The sequence below is a fragment of the Ochotona princeps genome, chromosome 19, assembly GCF_030435755.1.
Source record: "Ochotona princeps isolate mOchPri1 chromosome 19, mOchPri1.hap1, whole genome shotgun sequence".
In the NCBI taxonomy this organism is placed as follows: Eukaryota; Metazoa; Chordata; class Mammalia; order Lagomorpha; family Ochotonidae; genus Ochotona; species Ochotona princeps.
Genome location: NC_080850.1, coordinates 18,667,764 through 18,689,022, shown reverse-complemented (window position 1 = coordinate 18,689,022; position 21,259 = coordinate 18,667,764). Strand labels below are relative to the sequence as shown.

General features: G+C 37.9%; 1 protein-coding gene across 1 annotated transcript in view; it reads left to right on the top strand.

Annotated features, from left to right (window-relative positions):
• The window catches only part of SGCD (sarcoglycan delta), a 576,268-nt gene that overhangs the window by 146,755 nt on the left and 408,254 nt on the right, over window positions 1-21,259 (top strand). The gene's annotated exons all lie outside the window — the stretch shown is intronic.

Below are 21,259 nucleotides of genomic sequence, written 5' to 3'. Positions count from 1 at the left end.
AGGATACACATTTCCACCCCCTGCAAGCATTCTAACAGTGGGTTTTAAGGTGTTTCTTTCTTCCTATTTTTTTCTACTCATACTCTTGATTGTTAAATACAATAGTCTATATATGGTGCTGAGTAACGTTGTTAAAAAATGAATAAGCTATGTAAAGTTAATCTACTCTGAAATTATCTTTGTAAATTTCTCCAAAGTGTTACATGGGAATTCATCAGCATGGTGTCAGATTCTTTGAAATTTACTTAGAAACTGGTGAGGTAGAGAAGCCATTGTCCTCAGACATGAGCAGTGACTGTTGTGATGCTCTGAATTTAACCGGTACAAGATTCACACAAACAAAATCTTGAGGTTGTTTTCTTACAGATATTGTTGTTGCAGCACAGCAGCTTAGGCTCCTGGTTCTGACACTGGCACCCCATACAGGTGCTGATTTTGGATACCATTGCTTTGTGTCAGATCCAGCTCCCTCTAATGACCTCAAAGGGCAATGGAGAATGGCAGAAGTGCTTGGGACTCTGCCATCCTTTAGGGAAGAACTGTAGAGAGAGTTCCAGGTTGCTGGCCTCAGCCTCAACTTGTCTGGCCATTCCGGTCATTGGAAGTCAACCAGTTAATGGAAGATTCACCCTTTCTGTTTCTCTCTCTCTCCGTGAGTCTGCCTTTCAAATAAATTAAAAAAAAATCTAAATTACATAATGGTACTAAATAAAACTACAAATGATAAATAATCTATGTATTATTCATTTTATATGTAATCAATAACTAAATTAATTTTTTAAAGAAAAGATGAATTTCAGTAGTGGGGGAACTGATTGCAATAGGAGAAATCTTTTACCTGCTGATTCACTCCCTAAATGGCTATGACACTTAGTGGCAGGGTCAGGGTGAAGCCAGGACAGAGGAGCTATTTCTGGGTCTCCCATGTGGGTATAGGAGCTCAAGCAGTTGAGTCAACATCTGTTGCTTTTTTAAGTGCTTTAGCAGAGAGCTGGATCAGAAGCAGAGCAGCTAGAACATGCACTGGAACCCATATGTGATGTCAGCTTGTGTACCCCCTTAAAAATGTTCAGATTAATCAATTTAGCAGATGCTTAGTCCAGCTTAGTGATCACTTTATCATTTACGAGACAGGGAATGGAAATTTGGAGTTTGTGTTTGAATTTGTTAGTGGTAAACAAGGGACCATCCAGCAGTCTTAACTATGTCCAAGGGGTAAGGGAATTCTTTATCATAAGCTGTTTCCTATAACATAGGCTATCGAAGGCATTCTTTACCTTTGATGTTTCCCAAGAGTAAAGCTTTCAGTTGAAGCTCAAAACCATTAAAATCAGTGTCATCTAATCAAAATTCCAGAATATACAAATTGATTCTAAAGTTTACATGGAAATGCAGAGATGCAGGAGTAGTCTGGGCAATTATGAGGGAAGAAAAACAAATTGGAAATACTTCAAACTACAGGATATCAAGACCTACTTGAACGCTGCAACAAGTAAGTCTAGAGTATCAGCAAAAGTCTTAGGACAAGTAGTTAAAGGGGAAGGAGCTGAGAGAACAGAAGTTGCCCTATTCATATGTAGCCACATGGCTAATGAGAGTAGCATTTACATCAAGTTCAGGTCGTCCATTCATCACCTCTTCCTATCTGTGTAACCCTCTGAGATGTGACTTTTCATGTTAAACCACCAAAGGGTCAGAATTTTTCTGCCTCTTGATTCTGAGTTTGATGATATAACTTTACCTGGCCAGAACAGGTTAAGAAATATGATGTGTGGAGAGATTAAAGTTACAAAGTATGCCTGCACATGTCCAGTTCTGCTTTTTCCTCTTGGCCGTCATTATGAGCGCATACTCTGGTTAGAATCCCGTGGGGAGGTACATGGGGCATGTTTGGGTCAAATCAGTTGGTGCAGATGTCTTAGAGGTAGGGGGTTGGGGCCATTGAGAAGATTAAGTAAAGGAAGAAAGAAACAGTTAACTCCAGGGAAACTGAAAACTTGAAGTGGAATGAAATTGAAATCAAAGTTTTGAATTTGGCTTCGTGACGAGCAATGTTTACATAGTTATTTTAATTATTTTAAAAACCACATGTGACTACAGACTTAATTGAAACTGTGATGCAACTGTGTGTTACACCAGAAAGAGGGAGGGTAGGTGAGAGGGTAAAGTGGAGTAGCTAGTGATTTAAGAGATTTCAGTTCTCATCTTCCATGGTAGAGAGTCTGCAAATAATAGCTAAATATGAAAAGTCTGTAACTGTAGTATATTTATGTTAATTAAAAGCATGAAGATAAACATGAGAAGAAAATACTAAAAAGATTTAAAATGTTGCTTTTGGGATTTGAGGATATGGGAAAGGATGACAAGGAGCTAGTTTCTCTTCATTTTAAAGCAAACTGGTATTTTTAAGTGTCATAAAAAAGCAACTTTGATAAAATATTTTAAAAAACATTTTAGTGAAAAGCTATCTCAGTTTTCACTGTTTCATATCTTTAATGTGCCCTCATAATTGTATCCATTGCCCCTTTCTGAACCTACCCATATCATGAGACTTCTTAAAACATCTAAAATACAGTATGTCTTACTGAGGAGGCTTCAGTTCATTCAATTCAGGGATAGACATTATCACTATTGCTTAACATTTGTCTCCGCCACCCTACTGCCTTTGCTTCTCCCAGTCTCCTGTAGCCAGAGGTGAATTCATGATCCTTGATCTGAAGACAAGCACTGCGGGTGAGGAAGAGGACTGATAAAGGACAGAGGTGTATGCAGGGGCTCTGGTCCTAGAAACTGTGTAGTCCAAGAACGTGGCATGGCTACCTGCTTAGCTTCTGGTGAGGACCTTGTGCTACTAAGCTGTGGTGGAAAGCAGAAGTGTAAGCAGGAAGGAGAAGCTAAGAGAGAGGTTTGATGGGAGCTACTCCAGGTTCTGTGAGAGCGAGAACTCCCTCCCTGGAGAAGGACATTAATCTGTTCCTGGGGGCTCTGCTCCCATAACCCCAAGCAACTATTTCTCATGGCTTCCCAACACTGCCATACTGCGTGGTTTACCTTCAATATAACCTTTCGGAGGGACAGACTTTGCAATAACTAAATAATCTAATGATGTCTGCTATGCTTAAGGCTGAGGTTGAGTTTTGCTTAGTATTGATTTGGTAGATCTAATTATAAAAATAACATTCATAAAGTAGCATGGGTTTGATGTGACTACTCTTTAAGACTTTTTTTTTATTGGAAAGTCATATATAAGAGAGGAAGAGAGACAGAAAGGAAGATCTTCCATCCAGTGATTCACTCTCCAAGCCGCTATAATGGGTGGAGTTGAGCTGATCCAAAGCCAGGAGCCAGGAGCCTCTTTCGGGTCTCCCATGTGGGTGCAGAGTCCCAAGGCTTTGGACTGTCCTCAACTACTTTCCCAGGGTACAAGCAGGGAGCTGGATGGGAAGCCGGGCCACTGGAACTAGAACTGGCACGCGCTCATATGGAATCCTGCCATGTGCAAGGCAAGGACTTTAGCTGCTATGCTAGCATGCCGGACCCTGACACAACTACTCTTAATATACAGTATTCTTGTAGCCTGATAAGACCTTTAGACCCCATTCTGGGAAAGACAGTTCTTCAATAATTCAAATTTCACATTTCTTTGCTTTTTGTTGTATCTATAAGTTATATCAAATCTGAAAAATATCCAGGTTTTGCTTTAAAATGTTTCTAGAGTAGTTATGCTCAGATAATATAATGATTTGCTTTATTATACTGTGTTCATTTCTTTAACTTTTTCCGTCCTCTTAAGGTATCTTATTTTTTAAGTCTATTCATATCATCTTTTGCCGTTGATCAAAAATGAAAGCTTGCAGCTGGGTGATACATACAAATTAATTTTATAATTGTTTTTAAAAACTAACTTAAATAATAATTCAGCATGTAACTTTCCCCACAGAATCCTTGCCAGGAATAATATGTTTCCTTTTTAACAAATTTCACGTAGGATGCTTCTGAGGGGACCTCAACAAATGCTACTTCCATTGTGAGTCTTTTAAGAATTCAGTGGACTGTAATTTTTACAAACCACAATAAAATTGCAGAATCTCCCTTGTACTTCCTTGACTGTGTTCATAATTGCTGCATTTTCAAAATTCACACAGGGCTTGGGGTCCTTTTCATCTGTTCCAAACATCTGTTATTAAAATAATGAGCTGTGGTAGAGTCATCTTTCTTACTAACTACCCTGTTGCCACTGGAGCATTTTCATGGAAAGAAAATACCTGTTTATAAAAGTGTAAAATTTTCTTTTCATCATTTCTTCATTAACAAATATTTGCTGTATACCTCCTAGACCAGGGTCTAAGCTAGGGAGTTGTTCATAATCAAGAGGAGCATTCTGGCACAAATAGTGACATGGTGACTTTGAGAGTTCTGAGCTGTTGGGGGTTATACTTGTTAGGGAGGAGGGAGTAGAATGAACTGCTCGCTGTCGGCCAGCGCTGCTCTCTGCCGCGGTACCCTTGTTGCTGTGCATTCCTGCATTCTCTGAAGGCACTACCGAATCCTTAGTCCCACAGTTAAAGTCCCCCACTGGTTTGTGCCATGGCACCCTAAAGACCATCTGTGTCCCTCACGGCTCGGCCTGCTTTGATGCTGCTTCAGGGAGGGAGTTAAGTCACTGAGTTGATCCCAACCATGTTCAGTTTTGCTGTTTTACGCACCTACCTATGCAGCCCCAGTTTTCCTGTGACTTAATGGTGCTGTCTGGGGGTCTAATGTTGACCAGTTACAAGGTTATTTTTCTCCTCTTCTCTGTCTCCACGTTAATCTGGATTTATCTCATCTGCAGTCCTGGAGAGATTCCTCGCTTTTATGAATGTAAAGTCTGTGTTTGTTCCTTTCCATCCTCTATTCCCTATCCGGGCTGGGAGTTTTTGTCCAACTTGATGGGTGAAGTGTCAGTGCACTTTCTCATCAGGTGTTCCCAATTTGATGCCCTATGTTCACAAATACTTTTTTTTAAGATTTATTTATTTTTATTGCAAAGTCAGATATACAGAGAGGAGGAGAGAGAGAGAGGAAGATCTTCTGTCTGATGATTCACTGCTCAAGCGACTGCAACGGCTGGGTTAGCCAATCCCAAGCCAGGTGCTTCTTCTGGGTCTTCTATGCAGGTACACGGTCCCAAAGCTTTAGGCTGTCCTCCACTGCTTTCCCAGGCTACGAGCAGGGAGCTGCATGGGAAGTGGGGCTGCCAGGATAACACTGGTGCCAATATGGGATCCTGGCGCATTCAAGGCAAGGACTTTAGCCACTAGGCTCCCGTGCTGGGCTCCACAAATAATTTTTGCTCTTGCATAGGAGAATATGCTCTACTTTTAAAACTCGCAAGTCAAGAATTCCCTTTTTCTTTCCCTTTCATGTTTCCTCCTTCTCCAGAAACAGCATAGTCAGTGCTCTGGCAAGAAAGATACAGGATGGGCTGGGCTTAATAAATTTTGTATTTCTGAATATTTATTCATATCTGGTTAGTTCCACAATAAAGCCTATTATAGACATAGTAAATATGGTAAACACAATCTACATTATTTGGCTCCAATACAGAATGTACTTGATTCCTCTGTGTGTGTGTGTGTGTGTGTGTGTGTGTGTGTGTGTGTGGTATTGCTCCAGGAGGAAATAGTATTTGACTAGGACCATGGAGAATGGATGTAATTTCAAAGTGAGTTTTTGTTTGTTTGTTTTTTGCTTTTTCATGGAGGAATGACAAGACCTTCTCAGTTAGAAGTATAGCCAAATACAAAGCAGGCATTTGAGTGGATCTAGGATTTACATGAAAACCTTTTCCTTTAAGCTAAAATGTTGAAAGAAATCCTGCAGCACCTGTTGCCGGGGTAAGGCTTCTCTGGATTGAATCGCCCATCTGCCTGTACTGCCTGTGGGAACTCAGGTGAATTACTTATCTTCCATGCAATATTTCTCACATATGTAAATGGAAATCTTTACAGTATCTACCACATGGTGTTGTGTGAGGATTAGGTGCCTTATAAATGAAAACGTGTTTGGGCTCCTGCCTGCAACTTACAATCTAACACCCCATTTTAACCACTGTTGTAATTTTATGAGAGAAAGAATAAAGCGAAGCTCTGGAAATAGTGTGAAAGACCTTGAAAAAAGGTGAGGAATGAGCTAGCTAGAGATGGTTTAATGAAAAATTCATCTTGGCAACACTGCTTAATTTAAAGCAATGATTTTCCCACAAAATGCTGTGTAACAATGATAAAGTAGCTCATTAGGAATGCAGTCTCCAGACCACTGTCTCCCAACAGTGATTCAGTACTACTGGAGAGAAGAGATATCTGTGCTTTTAACAAAGATGATTCTAAGAGCTAAACATAGAGTTTGGCAAAGAAAGGGTTGATGGCGCAGGCCTTGCATTAGCCTTATGATCACGCTAGTGCATGGTTGGTTCTAACAATGAGTCCCTCCTTAAATTCTGCACCCTGGAAGCCTCATTAGCCACATACTGGTCCTGAACCTGAGATTTTGACGGTAGTAGAGGAAGAAATGTATCCATTAGACATTACGCTGGATCAAGTACTATGTACTTCACATTATTCTACATATAGTTCTTGGCTCAGAAGACTGATAATTATCTTCTCCTTGTAGAGATTATATTTTGTGGAGGAGACATTGGTAGTAAATATATCAAGCAGGCAAATTTTATATTCAGTTGGGACATGATAAGTACTATGGCAAGAATAAAAGTAGAGCAGACTAAAGGCTCAGTACTCCAGTTTAACAGCATATGCTTTTGGAGAGTCAGGGTTTAAATCTCAGATGTGCTTCTAATTTGAGTTTCCTGCTACTGTACATCCTGAGACCCAATACACAATAACTCAGTTGGGTCCTTGCCACACTCATGGGAGACCTAGATGGAATTCCTGACTTCCACATAGTCCAGCCTTGGCTTGTGTAGGCATTGGTGGGTGGGATATAAGTATGTGGGAAAATTAATTTCTTTTCTTTCTTCCAACCTTTAAAAGTACAAATTGCTGTTTTAAAAGTCTTAGCTCAAGCACCAAGAATCCGCATTCTAACGAAGAATTCAGTTGAATTCTAAGAGGCTGCACATGCTGTACCTGCTCAAATCTACCAGGAGTGTTTTACCTGTCATACTCTGTGTTTTGAAGGGTTCAGGAATCACTTCATCCCTCAGCAGGTGAAGCGTGATATGAGCCATTGGCCTCATCTGCTTGTCTTCATTTAGAGAGAAGGGCATTGTCATTTCCTGCTCTGTATTTGTTTCCTCTAAGAGCAAAGTGAAAGTGTTAGCATTTTCAACAGCTACCATTTAAAGCCGTGCTGGAGTGTACTTACCAGTGACACAGATGTTTTGTCTTTCTGGGAGCTGAAACTCCTCTGGCTGTTGGAAATGATTCTGTGAGGAAAACCAAAAGATAAATTGACTGTAGAGTACAATTGGAATACAAAGATAGACTGAAATGCTACAACTTTTAGAGGAAAATGAATTCTGTGATATACTTGGTATTTGTCATACACAAATGTCATGGAAGTTTAGAAGTGTAAGGCAACTTTGGCACTCATCTAACAGCAAATGTAAAATGCAAGTAAGAAATGATGAATGCAAAGATCATTAGAGAAAATCTCCTTTGGAAAAAGTGATAAAGGAAACAAGCCTCTGTTACTACAAACAGAAGACCATGGACAGAGGCTTATCCATTGGAACCCAAGGCAGTCAGACAAAAAGCGGAGAAAACTTAAGGGCATGAAAGGAAACGAATAAATCAACAGAATAAATAAGGCAAAAAAGGATGAAGAACAAGAGTTTTAGAGTTTGTTAGATTCTATTTTATGTTGTAGCTAGTGTACAAACAGTAGTATATGCCACTGACTATAAGGCATCTTAAACATCTGTAGGCCCATAGTTACTTTCTGCACTGGGAAGTCAGCAGCGGTTAAAGGCAACCAAGTTTGTGGTTGATATTACTGCAGAAAAACATTGCAAGGAAGTTTGTTTCATTCAGTCGACAGATAATCATTGGGTAGCAATAGGTTTCCTTCAAGAGATGATGACACAAATAAAGCCAGAATTGTGATCTGGATAAATCAATCCATCACTAATTTCTTTTCTGTTTCTTATAAAAAAGTTTGCTTTTGGCCTGTGTACCTGCATTGTATACCTGCAACACTTTATGACCAGGTAAGCTCAGTGTTCCAGTTTAAGTGGTCATGGGAATCTGGAAACTGTGCCAGAATGTAAATCTGCTCCACTGGGAATGCCATTCATAGAAGTGCTTACCACGTAGGCAGTGCTCAATAAACAGTTTTTAAATAATTAGAAAACTAAGTATCCATCTATAATGTATTTCAGACAGATTTGAAAGAAGTATCTGCTTGGGAGGATGTCTGGAAAGCTATTAATAGTAAAATTGGGTGGCCGAGTGCAATAGCCTAACGGTTAAAGTCCTCAGCTTGCACACACCAGATTCCCTTATGGGTGCTGGTTCTTGTCCTGGCTGCTCTACTTCCCATCCAATTCCCTTCCTGTGGCCTGGGAAAACAGACCCTGCACCTGTGTGGGAGACCTGGAAGAAGCTCTGGGCTCCTGGCTTCTAATCAGCTTAGCTTCGGCCATTGCGGCCACTTAGAGAGTGAACCAAAGGACAAAAGATCTTTCTCTCTGTATCTACTTTTCTTTTCCAATAAAAATAAATACAGTTCCATGTAGAGTTAAAACTTTTTATACTCTTAATGGTTGTCTTAAAATTTGACCTGGAAGTTCCGTGGGTGATCAACATGTTTAGCCTTTAATTTTGTCTGTTTATTTATGCGACCAAACTGTACTTGGAGTAATGTTTCTGTGACTTTTCCACCAGCACTTCTCAGTTTCTTTTTTGATTACTGTGAAACAACATACAAAGCCGAAAACATTTTCTATGAATTCCCAAATCCATGGAACTTTCTTAATTTTTAAAAATTGTCTATTATAATATTGCTTTCTCCCATGTTTAATTTTCCATTAATTATGCAGAACTCAATAGGTTTTTCTTTGCTCAGTAGTTTGGTTTTTATAGAAGTTCTAGGGTTGAAATAAAATAATATTAATAAACACAAAGACAAAATAATTAAAGACCAAACACATGGATAACACATCATATTGTCATATGTCATGAGAAAGGGTGACATATTTATTCTCTTACTTTTAAATACCAACTATATGTGAATTTTAAAGCTTATTTTTACACTTGAGTATCTCTTTACTTCATCTTTTATTTAACATTTTTACCAGTAAAATAATTCAGATATTAAATTGTGATGTTTTATTACTCATAAATTTTGGAGTGATTAAATTAAATAAGCTAAGTATTCATCTATTTAAATTGTTGACCCTGCAAAACAGAGGATTGGTCATTTTTTTTAAACCCAAAGTATGTCAGCTTTCACTTTTTTTTTCTATCTCATGATTTGTCCAAATGGCAGAATGACACACACAGATGCACACACACACACAGCGAGAGAAAGGAAAAGAGAGAAGGAATTCTTTCATACACTGCTTAACTCCACAAATGACCACACAGACAGGGCTGAGATTGGTTCAGACCAAAACCAAGAGCCAGGAGCCCCTGTGTATGTTCCACAGGGGTGGCAGTGTTCCAAGATGCTCTGCTGCCCTGCCAGGCACTGCAGGAGGGATCTGTATTGGCTGCTCGGTCACCAGGGCCTGACTTGTCTTTCAGCTTGGGATGTTGGCATTGCAGGCAAAGGACACACTCCAGAGCAGCTAGGCCAGCTCTTGGATTTCACTTCCCTTCCTCATCATTCGGGCCTCTACCTTCCCTGGTCTCCTTCTCACACTGCTTTGTAAATGGCACAGAGGTGGAATCCAGCAGACACTGGTTTATGTTGACAGTTACTGAAATGTATTCTTTTTTTGATTGAGAGCATGTTTATTCTTTTATTCATTCTTAGGACACTTTGTAGGTGTGAAAAAAACTGAAGAAACATAAAAATTAGTCTACTAACAATTGCAGGTACTCATAATAGAGAAGTAGTCAAGCAGATTTTGAAGCAAATTCAAGTAGTATCCTACTTTTGATGGACATGTGTGTGAATGATTGTTTCTTTGATTCTCTAAAAATCAAATATATTTTTCCTTTCATTATTGAGTGTTTGGATTATGCAAACATTAGGGACTCTGAACTTAAATTCATTTCATATTCTTTTAATTCTTTTTTTAATTTGAAAGGCAGATTTTATAGCGAAAGGAATCTGAAGCTGAGAGCCAAGAGCTGCTTCTAGCTCTCCCACTTGAGTGCAAGAACCCAAAGATTTGGCCCATTCTTCACTGCTTTCCCAGGCCATATGCAGCGAGTTGGATCAGAAGTGGGGCAGTCAGGACACAGACCCACGGATGTCAGCACTAGCAGACAGAGGTTAGCCTGATTTGCCACCTTGCCAGCACCACATTAAATTAATTTTCTGTCAGTATTTATTAATAGGTATGGTTATGCCCCCTGCTTTATGTAGTTAAGGAATCGTGTGGTGTCATTGGTCATAGGGTGAATGAATGAGTGTTTGGACTGGAATTTGTTCTGGGAACTTCCAGCATGAGCCAGGATACCATAAGAGTTAATTTAGAAATGGTACAATTGATAGTTTGGAAAAATGGGGCATATGAAATATTATGTTTGTGTAAACCATAGACTGGATCATGGAAATAAGCTGGAAACCTTCTTCCCTGTCTCTGCAGCCGTTTACAAGGCTCCAGACAACGTACACAGTGCCAGGCCATCTCACACTGACCTTAAAGTATAGCCACAGAAGGCTTTGTTCAGGTGCCCGCTGTTTAACAGGAAAACGGCAGAATATTGCTGAAGTTGCCAACATCATAGGACCGTGGTCATTGCAAATGAGCCCAGACAGGCAAATAACACAATGAACATTTTCTAAAGGTGGAATTTGTCATTAAAATCAATTGTATGCCTCATGCTGCAGGAGGGAAAAGGACAAGCCCATGGTTCCCAAGGTGTGTTGTTTTGTTTTGTTTTATAATCTAATAAAGTGTTTTATCACATTCAGTTTTCTCGACCCAAGGTAGGGATGCTTGGGAGTTATTATGAGATTTGAAGGAATGCTGAGTTTTTGATCTTGTCAGGACAAAAAGTGCTTTGTAAATGTCAGAGTTGGTATGTGGGGATCTAGGGCACAGCTCCAGTATGTGCCTGTGAGTCAGCTAATGAGGCCACAGGAGAGCTGCCACCTGAGCCACTCCCGGAGTGGCCTGACTTTGAAAGCAGCTCTTTGGGTCTGCTCAGCAAATGAGAAATTTCATGTTGGTGTTGTTACAGACAAGGATCTGGGTTAAACTGAAATACATTCCCATTGGAAAGATTGCTACTTGATTGCTCTGTTCACTACTTAGCTGCTCCAGGATGCCTTCTTCATACCAGGTTATTCTCTGATGCTCCAGAATTTAGTACTGTTCTTAGTGTAATTCTTGTGTACAGAAGCCTTGAATTGTGTGTGTACTTTATTAGTGCACAGAAACCAACTTGGTTTACAGGGTTGGGTTTAGCACTATGAATCGGTTGTTTACCTGGACTCTGATTGAATCAGCTTCATTATTAGCTCTGGATGAATTAAATGAGGTTGCAAGGCTAAGGATTTTTTCTAGACTTGTTTATCTCTGGACTCTCATTGATGAGACTAAGGCCATAGAGACACGTGCATATTGTAATACTCCCATCAGTTTTGTTCAGGTGTGTGGAGAAGGTTTGACGTTCCAAATCAGGTTCTGAAGATGCAGAGTCTTTGCTCGCTTCCTGGGAGGGTGACATGAAAGTGTCAGGATCCAGGTACAATGAAGAGTGTTGACTGTGTTCATGGATAGTTTGTGCTGTGGAATAACAAGGCTTATTTATTTTTAATTAAAACCAATATAGGTTGAAATGGACCCGTGTTAAGACAGTTGAACACGGACACATATGTGCCTTCTGTTTTTTCCATGTTCTGTAATCCTTAACAGTGATTTCCATAAGATGTTTTATTTAACATTAATCTTATAAATATTAATTTTTCTAGAAAAAATGATTCTATGAAGAAGCAAGTTTGAGAAATATGTAATTTGATAAAATGAAATTTTGCAAAACTTTGATGAAATTATATGAAATTACGAAGACTTTAAATCACGAAAGCTTTAAATTGAGAATTTTCAGTGTTGGTACTTTTAAAAATATACCTTTTAAAGGTATATACATCCCCATATACCTGTAATTAGTTTGTCTTTTATTGTGACATTTTTATACTATTTATTCAATTACATTACATATGATCTTTTTTACAAATTAGTGTATCAAGGCTATAGGGTAAGTACTTAAGTTATTTAATATAATTAAAATATTGAGCATCACAATTGATGACAGTGACCACAGCAATAATGAACTACAAAGGACTAATGTCCATATAGTTGGATATTTTGGCACTGGTGAGATAGAGTATTAAAAGATCAGATTTTGGTAAAGATCTCTAGTGACTGCATATCCTGACCGTTTATCCATGTATTCAGTTATCCCACATTCATTCATGTTCTATGTTTCTGATATTATACCTTATGTTATGGGAATGAAGGTGAGACAGAACAATGACTTTGCTCCTATGTGATTGTTAAATTCCCTTCCATAGTGTCTGTGTAGTTCTTGTAGAAAATGAGCTATCTTATTTGGTTCAGATGTCTCATGTTCTCCGTTAGAAAACAGAAAGGACAACTAGTGACATCACTTGCCCCGAATCACAGGGAGTTAGTGGCAGTGGAGGAAAAAGGCCCCAGGTATTTGCATTCCAGCTATCACATCATCTACATCTGTGACTTTCTGACAGAGGTGCAAGGAAGTAAATTCTAAACTAATGCTTGAATTTATATAAATGAAAGTAGAAATATGTCTAAATTAGAACATGTACTGCATGTGATCCTCGGTTGTGATTTGCTGAACATCATGTATTTAGTGTGTGTGTGTGTGTGTGTGTGTGTGTGTGTGTGAAGTACTCTTTAATATCTTGGAGATGAAGTCTTTACTGAGTTTTTAATCCAGGGGCAAATATATTGAGGGTGGCTTCAGACTTCATATAAGTTCATACCATCCTGGATGTCTATTAGAGATTCCAGAAGAGCTATATGTGTATTTTGTGGAAATTACTGTATTGTAGGCTATTTCAGTTCTAATCCTTACTCAGGGAAGAGTTCAGGTGGTTTTTCCTACTAAGCAATTTTTATTGGACACATATTTCCAATAAAAATTATTTTAATCTCTCTGTTACATGTTGACTAGCAGAGAGTGTTGTTGTTGTTGTAAGAATAAGAACTACAGAGTTGTATCATGGAAGAAAACAACAAAAAGAACATATTAAATAGAATTTTTAAAAGATAATGACAAAAATAAAGATCAATACATGTTAAAAATAATGCTATTCACAATTCTTGTCGTGTATGTCACAACAAAATGGATGAAACTGGAGACCATCGTGTTTTAAAAAATAAGCCAATTCCAAAAAGACAAATGCATGTATTCCCTGATTTGTAGTAACTAATATACAAAGTATAAAAATTGTAAGGTATAGGAGTTAAATTGACAGAGATTTGATTATGTTGTTTACAACCCTTTTCTATTCTCTCAAGGAACAGTGGTTTTTCTACTCATTGCTTGTTAAATGCTTCATTAGTTGAGTGATAAGCTCATAATTGTAAAAAAAATTGAAAGTATACCATTGTAAAAATTGAAAGAAAAGCAAGAAAGGAAGAGTATAAATGAGACACATAATATGAAATATCATGTGCTTAAAATTGTACATATGGAATCCATGAATTTTTTTCCTTTATTATAAAACTTTAAAAAAGAATATGGCCCAATAATAGTTAGGATCATTTCTGATAATTTGATATTGTTTCTTTCCTTTGAGGTTGGGCTGCCCTTGCATTCTGTGCTCAAGTCATTTGTCACTTACTATAATCTCTATTTTTAATTGAACTTTATTTTTACTTTAGATATTCCCTGCTTTCTTAAGCTATAATTCACCAAAAAATTTATTTATGTTCACAAAATGCTTGTGATGAGCCTTTAGAGGTCAGGTGAGCTAGATACTGTTCATTCATTATCTACCCCCTTTTTTTTAATAGAATTTATGACTTACATATACAGAAACCTGTAAGTCTCCCACTTGTCCGATTAATTTTTGTTCTAAATTCCTTGGATTTTTAACGTTATTCCATGACATTTTATTAAATTTATTTTGTCACTTGGTTAGTGAAAGTTTGGTTTCTTTGGTGGAAAAACAGCAGAAATTATCCAGCTATATTTAAAGTAATTAATAGCACAAGCAAAGGCAAAGAAACGCAATATAAGGTGTAATAAAGATCTAAGTGTAAAAGACTAAAGGCAAAGTTTGTGTTGAAGTGTAGCAGGCAAAGCTGAAAGAATAAATGGAGTTAGACTGTTGAGAATTTTGGAATATAATAGTTTAGGTTTTGCTGTATCAGACAGTAATCTGTCAAGTTGTTAAAAACCTATTAAACCTGGAAATAATCTATGTACTATTTATTTTTTCAGTGTATGAAATGCAAACTAATATATATAAGATGCCTTGTTCATCTAGATATCTTCTGAGTCTTTAATACAGATAAACCTTTCCACATAGAAACAATGTAGTCTTGGGCCCGGCATGATGGCTCAGTAGCTAAATTTTTGCCTTCCAAACACCGCGATCCCACATGGCTGCCAGTTTGTATCCTGGCTGCTCCATGTCCCATCCAGCTCCCTGCTTGTGGCCTTGGAAAGCAGTAAAGGATTGCCCAAACTCTTGGGACCCTCCGCTCTCACAGGAGACCCAGGAGCAGCTCGTAGTTCCACTCTTTGGATTGGCTCAGCTCTGGCTGTTCCAGCCATTTGGGGAGTGAACCAGCAAATGGAAGAGATTTCTCTCTCTCTCTCCTTCTCTCCATAAATCTGATCTGCCTTACCAAAAAAATTAGTGAATGTTTTAAAAAGAAGAAACAATATAGCCTTCTACCTAAATGAAATACATCTGATGTATTTTTCGGTGTACAAGGTCTATGTTTACAGCATCAGATAATTAAATAATACAATTTTAACAGAAATGTTAATTGTACCAAAAAGGTTTTAAGAAAACAAAGGTTTTTTTTTTTTTTTCTGGTGAATATATCCCTTGAAACTTGATGACTATGTCTTATTTTCATTTAGGTCAGAGAAACACCTACCTGCAGATGCTGTTTAGGAATTGTGGGTTTCCCATTTTGAGAAAGGTCAAAATCAGCAGAATGAGAGAGAGTGATTTATATCCTTTCTCAGAGCTCACTGCGTGTGCACTTTGAAGTATACAAGATGTTTGTCTCAATCAATATAATTTTGTAAAAACAAAAATTCTAACAGGACAATAATTCAGCAATTTAGTAAAAATGGTATTTGAGTTCTGGTCCCTGCAGCTTCTTTATAATCTAAAATAAGTCATTTAATTTTTATGGTCTTCCATTTTCCCCTTTCTAAAGTGTGAGCTCTTTGGACTAGCTGTTCTTTAATGTCCTTTATGCTTTGAGGATGCATTCTTATTATAATTATACTATCAATCTTGACTGTCTAAGTTTAACCTGTGGTATTTCTTTTCTGTAGAAAATGTCTAGTCTCCATCAGCATTAGCTCGTTATTCAGTTTTCTAAGCCTTTGCTAAAATCAATTGCACAAGTACATTGATTGTTGTTGTACTAAGGAAGTTTGAAAGTTGTGAGATAAAGAAGCTATCACTTACCTAACGTTGCAAGCAGAAACCAGAGGTGGAGTGGGAAAAAAATCTGCGTATTGATCTGCCTGTGTTTGTTATAGTGCTTATCATTGTGACATCTTGTCAGCTGGACAGGTGTCTCCTGGTCGGGAAAGAAAGAAAGAATATAGAGTCAACAGCAGAAGTGGTTGGAGTGTTTTTATCTGCTCTTTAGTCATTAAGGCATGCATGAGAATATTGTGTAAAAATTTTTTAAACATCAAAAATGAAGAATGCAACTGAGGTTTACCAATAAACATGCAATTTAACCAGAGTAGAGAGAGTATAAATGTACCAAAAGAAATGTGAACATAAATCTCCTAAACCTATGAAGTACACTGACTGGGTGAGGGAATACTTAGAATAGATAGCATTCATCCAAGAATGTTTCTTTCTTGACAACGGTTTCTGTGTCTGTTTTAACCAATCAATCTGCTTCTCACTGCAGACAATAGCTCCCATTTCTCTTCTGTTAAAGAATTTGACTGTAAAGTTGCCCTAAAGAAATTTAGTAAAATAATTATCAAAGCTACTTTATCTTTAACTGTTATGAGAGAAAACACTCAAACTCCTCTGTGCTAGGTGGCTTTTATCTTCAAACAATGTCCTCTCTTTTGCCTTCTCGTGTTGAATGCCACAGGGTATCTCTGTGTTATACTTAGGGTTTAGCAACATAGGGTATCTCGATGTTATACTTAGGAGTCAGCAACAATATCATTCTTTTTTAAAAGATTATTTGGCTTCCATAATACATGTTGTAGATAGAGGAGTTCCCCATTTCCCTCCCCCTTCTCGCACTCCTGTTTTCTTCTCCCTCTGTTTTCCCCATATTAATATAGTAAGATAGTCCTTTCATAACAGAAGTTTAACATTCTGCTATTTAAGTGCACCTCGGAATTGTAAGTATAGACAAATATAGAAAATCTAGTATCATATTGTCAGGGTAAATTTAACAGTTACAGTGTGAGTCCTGCTTTTAAATGCCTCTGTGTCAGACTTACTTTTCCAGTTGTTGAAAACACTGCCTTTTAATATTTTAATGAAGTGTGTTTTGGCTTTTAAAGATTATCTCAGAATCAATTCATCAGCTTTCTAAAAAAGAGTGATGGTAACTTATTTTTAGATATCAGCAAGGAGTCAGAATGGCCGTGGGATCTCTAATATATTCAGTCATATTTGTTTCTTCTTTTGGCTTCTATGGTTGAATTCCACGTACAACAAATTAGTGTGATAACATTTCAATAGGTTTTCTTCTTAGCAAATTTAAATTTAAAGTGTACCATTTTCACCCTGCAATCAGTTGCTGTTTATCTCCTTTTTCCTTAGGTGAAAAAACATGATTTATATTTTAATTTGATTATATGTAAATTTGAACTCAAAAACTATCAGTATTGTTCTATTATGAGGTAGGGCATAAATAAATTAAGATGCTAATCTTTTAATCTGTGTGCGTTTCAGAACGGATCAAGTAACAGTAACTTTAAGAACAAATGGATAAATCATTGTGTACTTGTTTGTATATGCATTCTTGTAGCAATTTCTTACTAATTTTTATGTCTATTATTTGTCTTTTAAAATAGTGGCTAAAATCAATGATTTGCTTAATAAAGGAAAATTGATAGAATTCTAATCTTCATTACATTAGTCTGCTTTTTAAAATGAGCCCTAGTATTATTTTCTACCCACCAGGAAGGCTTATATATGTTACCTTTTGGGTGGGCAAGAAGAAACAAAATGACCCAAGTTTACTTTAAGTCATTAAACAAGAAGGAAAATTGTCACAGGTTTACTGGTTCCTGATTACTTTATAATATGGTGGTACCTTATTCAGCCATCACATTCTGATATGAGGATGAGAAATCACTGTGGCTTACAGATTTATTTGGCAAAATTTAGTGTGGCCAACTTCTGTTTCCTAAATTGAAATTGCTGAGAAGTTTGTGGTTGTCTGAAACTTTTTGAAGTCTTGATGAGGTTGGCGGAATTCTTGGGTGAGAAAATACAGATTTGTAAGCACGTTTCTAGTTCTGTGTTTCCTATTCAGTTTGTGCAAGTTCTAGAGTTAAGTGCCTGCAGTTTATAAACCATGTCTGTGAGCAGGTGAATTAAAGGACTCGGTCTGTATTTTTCAAAGGCATTAATACATTCATTCTACCAAAGTAAATAAGTGCACTAGCATATTTTGCATGCTTTACCTTCTCTTCCCAGATTTCCTAAAAATAAAGCCCCAAACTATGTCCCATGTAAACTTAACTTGCTCTCTTTTCCATCTTCATAGCGATTTTGTAGTTGACAATGTCTTGTGCTTGTTAAACACACAATCAGTTTCCTGACTTGCTTGCTGTCCTATTCTGTCAATCAAAATTAAGGAGATACTCATGGGGAGAAATGTGGTTTAATCATACAGATGATCCTGTGCACTTTCTTATCCTGTTTTTATAATATTATTTAAATTAGATTTTCAAAGCTGTTGGTTGAGATCTTATGAAATTCACTAGTTCCTTAGCAACTTGAGTTTCTCCCGTCTTTGAAAGAATCCTCATATCCATTCAACATTTCCCACAAGAGAACTGTAAGGAGACAATTAGGAAGGAGTTGTTAAAATGCTAGGGAAATGTAAATTTTTTTCCCCAGTGGCAACTAAATTTAAGATGGGGAAAAGAACCATTTTTCTCATATATGTTTGTAAACAGACATTTATATGTGTGTGTTGTATGGTGTATTTTGTTTAGTTGTGGTGGAATTTCTCTTATAGTGAGGCAGATTATCTGCACTCCACTGATGATGCCACAAATACATTCTGGGTCTGTGTTTTCCTTTTTTCTTTCTTTTTGCATATTTCTCACATTGAAAAATTATCTTTGCTTTCTTGAGAGTCTCACCAAATCTCTGAAAATTAGATTCTCTGATTGAATAGATGAGGTTTCAATGAAGTGGCTGTAACTTTGTAATACATTATTGAGATCACAGTAAAAATAGTTGCTAAACCCACATTTACATTACTGTCTGCTGGTGACCTAGCTAATTTCTGCCTTCTAGACCCTGGTGCATTGATTGAGAGCTAAGACCAGCTGTAAGATTTTGGAGTGGTAGAAACACTTGAAAATCTAATCTGTTGCTGGATAGCGTCCAAGGTTCTAGCCCTACCTTGTGAAACATACAATCCACAAAAGTACCAAGAAAACTGATGTAGTTTTGCCTTGGTAGGAACCATGTGAATTTACAATGTGCTGTCTGCATTTAAATTCTCAGGAGTAAGGTTATGATGTTTAAGAATTTAGGCCAAATTCAACCCCTTTATAGATTTTGATGTATACTGGAGACAGAATATAGGACAAAATAAATATCCTCCCATTGATGTTTTCAGTTCAAGCCTGGTATCATTTTATAAGTATTTAAGAATTCACACCTATGGAAGCTGTCATGGTGATGCAAGGTTTTGGGAGGGAACGTTTCCACTTTTATTTGTTATTTGCTTTGCAAAGCTCTGCATTTATGAGTGTATATTTCTGGAGTTTTATTTCGGTGGAAGTGCTGCTGCTCAAGTTTTCGATTTACAGAGTCTGAGCAAGATACGTTGGGGTTTGTTCCATTTTGATGTTGTGTGTGTGCTTAAATCATGACTTGTCCTGATTCTGAGAAGAAGTCACTCATGTATCCAACAGAGTCTATTAAGTACGCTAGCTTTTTCTGAGTTTACAACTATACATCAAAAGCTTCAAGTTTCAGTATAAAATAAATAATCAGAATGAATAGTTTCTTTGCAGACAGAAAGCACTGGTGTGAATAGTGAACTAGATGTGTCAGTTATCGTAGATATGATGGAGGAAATCTCAATACCCGAATCAACCGTACTAAAAGCGAGAAAGGTGCCAAAGGCAGTTGAGAGACTAGAAAAATATTTCACAAATGGGGAAATGTGAGTACCTACTAATCATGACAAGGGTCTACTCAGACACATCAGACTGCACATTAGCCTTGGTCCCACGATTTCCTGGAGCAGTCTTACGTGTGAAAGATAAGTATAGGGCCCGGCGGCGTGGCCTAGCGGCTAAAGTCCTCGCCTTGAACGCCCCGGGAACCCATATGGGCACCGGTTCTAGTCCCGGTGGCTCCACTTCCCATCCAGCTCCCTGCTTGTGGCCTGGGAGAGCAGTTGAGGACGGCCCAATGCATTGGGACACTGCACCCGCGTGGGAGACCCGGAAGAGGTTCCAGGTTCCCGGCATCGGATTGGCGCAGCACCGGCCCGTTGCGGCTCACTTGGGGAGTGAAACATCGGATGGAAGATCTTCCTCTCTGTCTCTCCTCCTCTCTGTATATCCGGCTTTCCAATAACAATAAAATCTTTAAAAAAAAAAAAAAGATAAGTATAAGCCCAGGACTCATTGTTGTCTAACCTACAGCTTTATCTCTTCCTTTAACTGGATGTAATGCTTGTTTTATGTAGCAGTAGGTAGTAATTCACAGTTCAGTTTCTCAGTACATAAAATGGATATCACTATTTTGGTTGCATATAGTATAACTAGACTGAGTTAGTAAATGTTATAAGCAGGAATATTTTAATTATTCTGTTTTCATCTAGAAAGGGCTGCCTTTATCGGGATTTAATTCCCTGTCACCACCAATCTTTGTCAAACATTTAACTTGGACAGTAATGAAGGAAGGCTACTACCAATTCATAATCAGGATGCATGTAATAATATGGTTTTGCCTCTGTCCATTTATGTTGTTATAACAGGATAACTCAGAGTAGGGAATTTGCAATGAATAGATATCTACTGGCTCATGGTCCTAAGAATTGAAGAGTCTGAGGGCCTGCCTCTGGTGACAGCCTTCTCGCTGCATCATAATATGATGGGGATTGAGAAGGTAAAAGAGCTGTATTTTCACTTTGTAGGGAACACACATGATGATGCCTTAATTTATTATTTTTAAAAATATGTTTACTTTTATTGGAAAGGCAGTTTTACAAAAAGAAGGAGAGACAGACAGAAAGATCTTCCATATGCTGGTTCACTCCCCAAATTGCTGCAAAAGCTGGAACTGAGCTGTTCTGAAGCAAGAAGTTTCTTCCAGGTCTCCTATGCTTTGAGCCATTCTCTGCAGCTTTCCCAGGCCATTCAGAGAGCTGGATCGGAAGCTGGGCAGTGAGGACGTGGACTGGCACCTAATGGGATGTTGGTACTTACGAGAAAAGGATTAGTCCCTGAGCCATCACACTGGCCCTAGTTTTCGACCATTCTTAAGAGCAGCGTGTCCATGATGCAGACATCTCCTGTTAGGTCACACCTCCTGATAGATGCATTGTGGATGAAGTTTCCAACACAGGAAATCTGGGAGACACATTCAAGCCATTGAAGGCCCAGAGTTATCTTTTTGGTAGCCTCTTTCCAAACCTGAAAATTCTAATATAACACTTTGA